Source organism: Hevea brasiliensis, chromosome 15, assembly GCF_030052815.1.
Source record: "Hevea brasiliensis isolate MT/VB/25A 57/8 chromosome 15, ASM3005281v1, whole genome shotgun sequence".
In the NCBI taxonomy this organism is placed as follows: Eukaryota; Viridiplantae; Streptophyta; class Magnoliopsida; order Malpighiales; family Euphorbiaceae; genus Hevea; species Hevea brasiliensis.
In genome coordinates, this window is record NC_079507.1 from 21,199,573 (window position 1) to 21,209,997 (window position 10,425).

Genomic DNA, 10,425 nt, shown 5'->3' on the forward strand with positions numbered 1-10,425 from the left:
ATCTATAACACAATCATAGTCCTTTAGGAACTCAATCCATGGCCTCTGTCTAAGATTGAGCTCCTTCTGGGTTGGCAAATATTTTAGACTCTTGTGGTCTGTATAGATGTAGCATTTTTCACTATATAAATAATGCCTCCATATCTTTAGTGCGAAGATAATCGCTGCTAACTCTAGGTCATGAGTAGGGTAGTTCTGTTCATGTGGCCTTAACTGCCTGGAAGAATAGGTGACCACTTTCCCCTCTTGCATCAATACACACCCTAGCCCATTATGTGAGGCATCACTGTAGACCACAAAGTCCTTTCCCGACACTGGCTATGTTAACACTGGTGCCTCTGTCAACATAGCCTTTAATCTCTCAAAACTAGCCTGACATTTGTCATTCTAGTTAAATCTGACATTCTTGTGTAACAACTTGGTCATTGGAGCAGCTATTAAGGAAAATCCCTTCACAAATCTTCTGTAATACCTAGCTAGCCCCAAGAAACTTCTGACCTCAGTTGTATTTCTGGGAGGCTTCCATTCCATCACTGCTTCTATCTTTTTGGGATCCACTCTAATCCCCTCTACTGATACTATGTGTCCAAGGAAAGAGATTTCACTCATCCAAAAGTCACACTTGGACAACTTAGCATACAGCTTCTTTTCTCGTAGGGTTTGCAGAACAATCCTCAAATGTTCATCATGTTCTTCCCTGGTCTTGGAATACACCAGAATATCATCAATAAATACCACTACAAACCGATCTAAGTATGAATGGAAGATACGGTTCATAAGGTCCATAAATGCTGCTGGTGCATTTGTTAACCCAAACGGCATCACTAGAAATTCATAGTGCCCATACTGGTTCTCGAATGCGCTTTTGACACATCTGCATCCTTTATCCTCAACTGATGATACCCTGATCTGAGGTCAATTTTTGAAAATACACCGGCTCCCTTCAACTGATCAAACAGATCGTCAATTCTGGGCAATGGATATTTATTCTTCACAGTTACTTTATTCAACTGCCGGTAATCAATACACAATCTCAAAGTTCTATCCTTTTTCTTCATAAACAGCACCGAAGCTCCCCATGGTGACACACTGGGGCGTATGAACCCCTTATCAAGCAACTCTTGCAACTGAGTTTTCAACTCCCTCAATTTAGTGGGTGCCATCCTATAAGGAGCAATGGAAATGGGTGCTGTACCCGGCATTACCTCAATAGCAAACTCGACTTCCCTTTCTGGGGGTAAACCAAGCACCTCTTCAGAAAATACATCTGGGAAGTCTCTTACTGTGGGTATATCATTCAGGTTTGGCTTAGCTTGCCTAGTATCAACCACGTGTGCTAGGTAAGCTTCACAGCCTTTTCTCATCATTCTTCTTGCAACTGTAGCTGAGATAACATTGGACAGGAAATCTGTCCTTTCACCCACAACAGTGATCTTATTACCCTCAGAAGTTTTCAGAGAAATTCTCTTCAGTTTACAATCAACTATTGCTTGATGACGTGACAAGCAGTCCATTCCCAAAATCACGTCAAACTCGTGGAAGGGTAATTCAATTAGGTCTGCCGAGAATTCATACCCCTGAATCCTCAACGGGCAACCTTTATACACCTTATTTACTATCACACTGTGGCCTAGTGGATTTGTGACTAGAATGTCTTGATCACTCTCCTCTACTGGAACTCCCCTCTCTATGGGTAGTTTGATGCAAATGTAGGAATGAGTGGATCCTGGATCCACCAATGCATGTACAGAAGTGTTGTAGAGGGAAAACGTACCCCTGATGACATCCGAGGCATCTTGCTCCTCTTGAGCTTTGATGGCATAAGCCCTGGCTGGTATTCTAGTGTCTGGCCTCTCAGTTCACTCGGATGTAGGCCTCAGTGATGGACCAGCTGCCTCAGGTTTACCAGGCTTCCTGCCTCTTTGTGGTGCAGGAGTAGGTCTGTCAGTTTGTGTTGGAGCAACAATAGTAGTCCTTTTCGGACAATTCTTGATCTGGTATTCTGTCGATCCACACCGTAAGCATGCACCGGTCACTCACCAACACTCTCCTTTATGCCACTTCTGACAGTACTGACAGGCAAAAGATGCAGGGGCTGGTCCCCTAAACACCGTCCCTGGAGAGCTGCCCATTGATGGTGTGGGCTGGCCTCTCCTAGGTGTGAACTGCGGTCTGGGCCCCTGAGACTGACCCTGACCCTGTGGTGGTCCTGAACTCTGAGCAGGAGGACCCTTACTCTTCTTACTGGGAGCAGAAAATGCACTGGACTGACCCGGACCCCTCTTCTACTCTCTTTCCCTTCTATTTTGTTCATTGATTCTGACCCTTTCCACTTTTGATGCAGCATCCACCAATTTAGAAAAATCCGTGATCTCCAGTGCTGTGATCATGACTTTGATGTTGTCATTGAGCCCTTCCTCAAACCGTCTGCACCTCTCTGCCTCGGTAGGGACTATCTCCCTCCCATACCGGCTCAGTCTAACAAACTCACGCTCATACTCAGCCACTGACAACTGTCTCTATCTCAAACTGATGAATTCCCTTCTTCGCTCTTCTAAACACACTTTACTAATATATTTCTTCCTGAACTCTGTGAGGAAGAATTCTCAAGTGATCCATTCAGGTTGCACCTCACTGGTTACTGTGTCCCACCACTGATATGCATCATCCTGAAGTAGGGAGACAACACCCACCAGGTTCTGCTCGAGGGTGCAGTTTAGCTGTTTTAGTACTCTGATGGTTCTGTCCAACCAATTTTCTGCAGCCATGGGATCATCCTCCCTCTTTCCAAAGAAGTCTACAGCCCCATGTTTTCACAATTTCTCTAAATGGGACTTCTGTGGGGCTGGTGAAGGTTGTGGCTATGGTTGTGGTGGTGGAATTACTCCCATCATTTGCCGATAGAATTCAGTCATTTGCTGGAATAGAGCAAACTGACGTTGACCAGGTGTCTCAGCTGCTGGTGGAGCAGATTCTCCCCTGCCCCCAGACTCAGCCCTTGGAGGAGCATGACTCTCCACCTCTTCATCAACTGCTCTTTGCGAAGCAAGATCCATATCCTATTCAAAATAAGAAAACAAACATATCTGCATCAGTGTCACCTCAACACTTACAAATGCAATGCAATGGTATGTACTCTATCTAGACCCAGAAATGCCTAAACCGATGCTTTGATACCACTAAATGTGACACCTCTTACCCGTCTACAGTGTAGCCGAGCAAGTTATGCCACTCAGTGTGTTGGAACACCAATTCATGTTTCAATTTCAATTAATCCTTTTTAATTTATTTATTTATAATTTTTTATAAATCTAAATTTTTCCATAAATTTTATAGAAAATTCGACAGAGTGTCGGCTATAAATTGGAAAAACAGTTCTTCTGAACCTGTTAAAAACACTTCCAATAATATCATCACATTATTCTCAATCAACCTCCAATATATTCTCAACAATTTCTCAATTCACTTCAGTATCTCAAAAATTCAATTCAATTCAAAACACAATCAACTCAATGAAAAAAATGCACAATTTATTACTGAACATATTCCATAGATACTTACATCAAAAGCATAATTACATGAATTTATAATATACATTACAGAAGGTTACAAAATACAAAATATCAAAATATCAAAATGGCCTAATGTCCTAGCAAATGCACTGCAATGTGAGGTGACTCTGAACTCTGAGTGCAGATATGAAGGCTCACCCTATATGAGGCCTGCTGGACTCCCCAACTATGTCTCTAGTACCTGCACGTGGCAAAAGCGACGCGCTAAGCAATTCTGCTTAGTGGTGACAATATAAAATAAAATAAAATAAAATAAAATAAAATAAAAACATGTGTACAGAATGTATGTTTACATTTTTGGGTGAACTAAGTCTCAAATGTTTATTGCAATATTATTCAATTGAAGTTTGGTAAGATTTATTAATACTGCCCGAGTAACCTATACTAGTTGACTGGACTAGATAAACGGGTAAACTGGTACTGAGTACTAAGTACCTCGGACCGTCACACCATCAGTCACATTGTGTCTCCTTGTGCAATGTAATGTAACTAATAAGCTGTGATAATTATCGGGGATTAAACCCGAGTATAACAACTTAATATCATAGCCAAAGGCTATTATGTCATAGAATGGCATGGGAAGCCATGAAATACAGAATGGCATGAAGCCATATGCAGTACTGCTAACAGAACCCTATTGGCATGCCAACCTATCCAAACCAATCACATTAGGCCTACTAGGGCATTTAACACTTTCATTTATGTAATTCTTTGAAATTGAATTTTTATGATTACTATTCATTTCATTGGTCAACCAAAATGTTGACTTTTACATTGACAATAGATAAATTAGTTTAAATATCATCAACATACCACATTTTGCATTTTAAACTTGTTGGTATTGGTTGCTAATACCATCTCTAAGTTTAATGTGAATTGGACAAAATTTTTAGTTTTCAAGCTTTGGGTTTACTATTCCATTAGTCATTTTTACAGTGGGAATTTGGAAAAATGCTCAACATGAAAGTTGTTTCTCATTTTGTCTAGTTGAATTTCCTTTTTTGAATCACTCTATTTAGAGTTTTGTAGCTCAAGTTATGGCCTAAAAACCATAACTGGCCGAATTGGACAGATTCCAAAATTCTGGGCAAATCTGTTTCTGCCAGATTTGGTAACTCAAGTTTGGTTGGCAATTTGACTAGGTTATGGTCATAATTTGGGTCAGGTTTCTTCATGAAAGTTGTTGGTCTATATGTCGCTTGTTGCTGGTAAAATTTCAAGTCAATTGGACCTTTCTACATTGAGTTATGGCTAAATGACCAAACACTGTTCATTTGATCATTTTGCCCAGGCAGATTGCAGGTCACCCGGATTAGGGCAAACTTTTGGTCAAGTTGATTTGGTTTTCTGCGCATGGTTTCTTCACAAAAGTTGTGCCATTATGTGTCTAGTTTCATGTACAATTGGCCAAACACCAAATGAACCTCTACAATTCAAGTTATGGCTGTCCAAACAGGCTGGACTCACATCCAAACCTGCAGGTCACACAAGGCAGCCACTCCAACCTCAAATCCCACAACCCAATTCACTTCATTTTTTATTCAAACCAAACCAAATGGTCACTAATTGACCATTAAAACCTACTCCCATCATCACAAGATCAAAGTCTCATTCTTCAACCCAAACCCAAACTCAACATTTCAAAACCATGTATTATCATTGCATTTATCAATTCACTTATAAAATACACATTAAGGGCAGCCACACTAGCATGTTAACTCCCCAAAAATCATCACCATATTACCCTAACCATGGCTGCCAAAATTTAGGGTTAGCATACCAATGGTGTTTCATCAAATTTCTTTGTCATTTACACATATTTATAGTTCTTAAACATGAAATTAAAGTGAAATTCAAGGTTTAGGTCACTAACCTCTTTTAGCTCAAATCCAAGCCAACCAAAACTTTAATTTTTCTTCAAAATTTTGCTGCCCAAAGCTTCCTCAAGGTGTGGGGTGAATTTTTTGTGAAGACAACTAGGGCTTTTGGTGGAAGAAAGCTAGGGAAATGGAGGTTTAGAAGTTTGTTAATGGTGGTTATGGTGGAATGGTTCACGGCAAGAGGAAGAAGAAAGAAAGAAAAGTCTGATTTTCTTCATTTTCCAGCCCATTTGACCTCTTTTAAGTTAGTTTATGCCATGTGTCACCATGTAATTGGGTGAAGGCACACTAATGACATCATGTGATGTCATAAATTCCTATTTAATTTATTTTTTTTCTTTTCTTTTCTACTCATTTTCAATTCAATTTTTAGTAATATTTATTCACATTTTATGTCATAATAATTATTTACTTAACTAGACAAGTCGGCCAAAATTCATCTCTGAAGACGAAATGACCAAAATGCCCTCCGTTTGGCTTAATGGGCCAAAATTGTCTGTACCGATTGAAAAATTTTTCTAAGCATTTCCTTGGCATTCTAATGCCATAAGAACCTCAATAACCCTTCTCTGGAGTGCCAATAATTATTTTATAATTTTTCCCCCGGGTCTAGGGCTCCCAGTTGCGAGAACCGCAACTTCTTACTAGGTTACCTATCGCTAGGGCACCGGCTCATTTAACTTGGTTGTATTTTATTTCTAAAATTTTTACTAAATTTTTCTTATTAATATTTGAGTTAATTATGGTTCCTCACTTTAGTTTAAATATTTTTTCGGACGTTCTAGCTGTCCGGATCGACACTGGTCATCAGAACAGTAGAATGTACGGAGTTGCTACCGGGAGGGTGTTACAACTTCATTCAATAATCAATACGCCCATACTATTTCACACAGATTATGCCACGGCTATGTACTCAGATTCTATACTAGATTGATAGACTACATTATGCTTCTTACTCCTCCAAAATACTAAATTTCCTTGAAATAAACACACAATACCCAATAATAAATCTTCTATGAACCTTGGATCCTACCCAATTTGCATATGAAAGCATTAAATATTAGAATGTCCATGATTTGAATACAACAAACCCCATCTTGGAGCTCCCTTCAAGTAGCTTAAGATTTGTTTTAAAGTTGCCTAATGATTAATTACTAAGTATGCAATGAACTGACTTACAGCACTAACACACAATACCCAATAATAGATCTTCTATCAACCTTGGATCCTACTTAATTTGCATATGAAAGCATTCAATATTAGAATGTCCATGATTTGAATACAATAAACCCCATCCTAGAGCACCCTTCAACTGGCTTACAACACTAATTGAGTATGCAATGTCGGACAAGTCACTATAAGGTAGTTCAATTTACCTTCTAAACTTTTGAAGATCCTTAGACAATTCACAATATGCTTTTGTGAGTTGCAAATTTAGAGCCATGGGTGCACTACATGTCTTAGCATCCAATTTTCCTATTTCTATGAACAAGTTAAGAAAATATTTTCTTTAGGATAGAAAAACCTTTCTTACACCTTGCCACCTTAATACCAAGAAATACTTTAACAATATCAATCTTTTGTCTGAACTAGGTTTGCAGAAAGGATTTTAGAGATGAAATGCCTATTGTGTCACTTCCTATAATAACAATATCATTAACGTATACAACAAATAGGATTATGCCAACCTTAGACTGTCTATAAAATATTGAGTGATTACACTTGCTCTTTTGCATCTAAAATGCTTGAACTACCTTACTAAACTTCCCAAACCATGCAAAGGGACTCTGTTTCAAACCATACAAAAATTTGCAAAGTTGTCACACTTTTCCATACTCCTTTGAGCAATAAAACCAGGTGGTTGCTCCATATATATCTCTAATCACCATGGAAGAAAGCATTTCTGATATCCAATTGATGTAAGGGCCAATTTTATGTGGCTTCCAAAGAAGCAAAAAAAGAATAGAAACAAGCTTGGCAATAAGAGTAAAGTGAAGGAGTAGAAGCATGAAAATTGTTCATTAAAGCATTGAATTACAAAAATTTTTCTTCTAGGGTTACATGCATCATACCACATCTTTTATGTGCCTAATTAATTTCAATGCTCAATTGCATATTAAAACACTTTTAATATGTATTAGGATCTGTAACACCCCTCATCCGACTATAGTGTAGCCGAGCAAGGCGTACTACAATCAGTGCCGGAGCACCCTAACTTATCTTACTTTATTTTTTTAATAATGATTTTGAATTCAATTAATTTAATATCAATTATTTTTTTGATGGAGAAACCAATGGAGTTTCCCCTATTTTATTATCATTTGGCGTATTTCAATATTTACCTGTTTGAAATTCAACAATATTTTAAAATAAAAATCTCATCCATGCTAATCATAATTATCTCATCAATCATTCCCATAATTTTCTCATATTTCAAATCTCATCCATGCATTTCCATTCATACTCAATTCATATGTAAACATTCTCAAATTACATAAGCAAAATTTTCAAATTTCCTTAATTTACATAATTTACAAAATAATTACAAAATTTCATAATTTACATGATATATAAATTAATTACATATGAAAAAGCTAATTAATTAATTAATTTACATCGCATTCCTATTAATTACCTGTTCATAATATACATTACAATATAATATCTAAGCATTTTATACAAAATATAAAATATAATCTATATGGGCCCTATCTACATGCATTACTGAGGAGGTGACAACCTTGAATACTTCAGACACTTCTGCAGATCAGAACTCCAAAATCTCTATTTAATATTTTTATCTGGGCTTTACCTTCAGTACCTGCGTGAGGAAACAATTCCATCGCGCTAAGTATTGCTGCTTAGTGGTGCAATAATATAACAAGGAAATAATATACAAATAAAGATAAAACAAAATTCAGATAATTAAGATTTATTTATACTTCACATGCAGTTTCTAAAATTTAATACGTTTTATCCTAATTTAGTCTTCTTTGGAAGTGTTTATTTCGCCAATGTACAGTAATAATGTACAAAGAAAAATGATCTAAAAATAATAAATTTATGCTTATATTATTATATAAGTCACATTTGCAATATTTATTTATGTTATAATTTTCTTTGCTAATCTTTTAGCATTTTCTCAATACTTGCTAGGTTGTCTCAGATTATGTCATAATAAGTAAATTTTAATATCGGTCCAGTTCATTTCGATTCTTTCTAATAAATACTTATTCTAATTTATTTTAGGTCATCTTACTCATTTATTTTATTTAATTTCTAATATTTTTAATTGCTAATATTCTTAACTTATTTCAATAAATTTCACTGCCCAAGTAACTTGTGACAGGCTGACTAAACTGGATAATGGGTCGTTGGCACTGGACATCGCGGTGCCTCGGGTCGTCATACCATGGGACGCAGAACGTCAACCACATATGCAGTCAATATGGCTAAAAAGCCATGATAACACAATCGGGCATAAAAGCCATGAATGTTGGCATAATGCCATGAATGCGGGCATAAAGCCATGAATATGGACACAAAGTCATGAATACAGGCATAAAGCCTTTCGCAGTACTGCTAAAACAACACCCTATTGGCATGCCAATCTATCCAATCTGACACACGTGTCTAGGCAATACAAGGGCACTTAATATCATTAAATATTAATATATTGTGTTTTATGACTTCATTATTTCATGATAAATTTCAATTATAATTCATACATTCATTTGATCATTTATATGATCACAATTCACATTAATTATCCTTTTATACCATTGTACTCAAAATACTTCTCCTTTCTACAATAATGAGAACTAATGTCTCATTCATACATTAATATGGTTCATTTATTCATTCATTATGTTATTCATATTGATCACAATTCTAAACAATGGTTCGCATGTACCATTGTATTCAAAACATTTTTCCTTTCTCATTTATACATTTAAGAATCTACTTATTTAATTACAAATTTTATATTTCAAGTTGAGTTACTAATATTTTATGAATTCCATTTGTGATGGGCATATAAGCCCTAACTATCTATTCACATTAATTAGGTGACTTATTTTTCATGTTTCAAGTAATCCATGAACATTTCATGGATTTCAAATTTATGGCCTTAATTTCTTTTTAACAATTTTGACTAGGATGCATAGTCCACATTTGTCATACAATTCTAAGCATTTAAGCTTAGAATAGGTTCTAGGTCTTCATCTTAATTTACTAATCATTTTTATTACTATTCACCTTACTAGTGAACCAAAATGTTGACTTTTTCATACTTAATGGATATATTAATTCTAATTACACCAAGATCTCACATTTTGAGTTTTACATTTGCTATTATTAATTGCCAATTGCAATTTAAAGTCTCCTAGATGCATTTCTAAATTTTCAGTTTTTATTACCTAAGTTTACTGTTCCATTGGACAATTTTAGAGTGGAAACTGGGCTAACCTTTCTTCATAAAAGTTGTTCCTTATTGTGTCTTCTTTAATTCCCTTTTTGAATCACTCCATTTGGAGTTTTGTAGCTCAAGTTATGGTCATTTTACCATAACTGGCCGGAGTGACCTGTACCCAGATTTTCTGGGCAATTTGGTTCTGCCAGATTTGGTGACCTAAGTTTGGTTGGCAATTTGACTAGGTTATGGCCAGAATTTAGATTTGTGTTCTTCATAAAAGTTTTAGGTCTATATCTCATATTTCTGCTGGTAAAATTTCAGGTCAATTGGATCTTTCTACATTGAGTTATGACCAAATGACTAAACACTATTCATTTGGTCATTTTGCCCAGGCAGACTGCAGGTCACCCGGATTAGGGCAATTTTTAGGTCAACTTGGTTTGGTTTTCTGGGCAGGCTTTCTTCACCAAATTTGTGCCATTATGTGTCTAGTTTCATGTCCAATTGGCCTTGCACCAATTGAACCTCTACAATTCAAGTTATTGCTGCCCAAACCTGC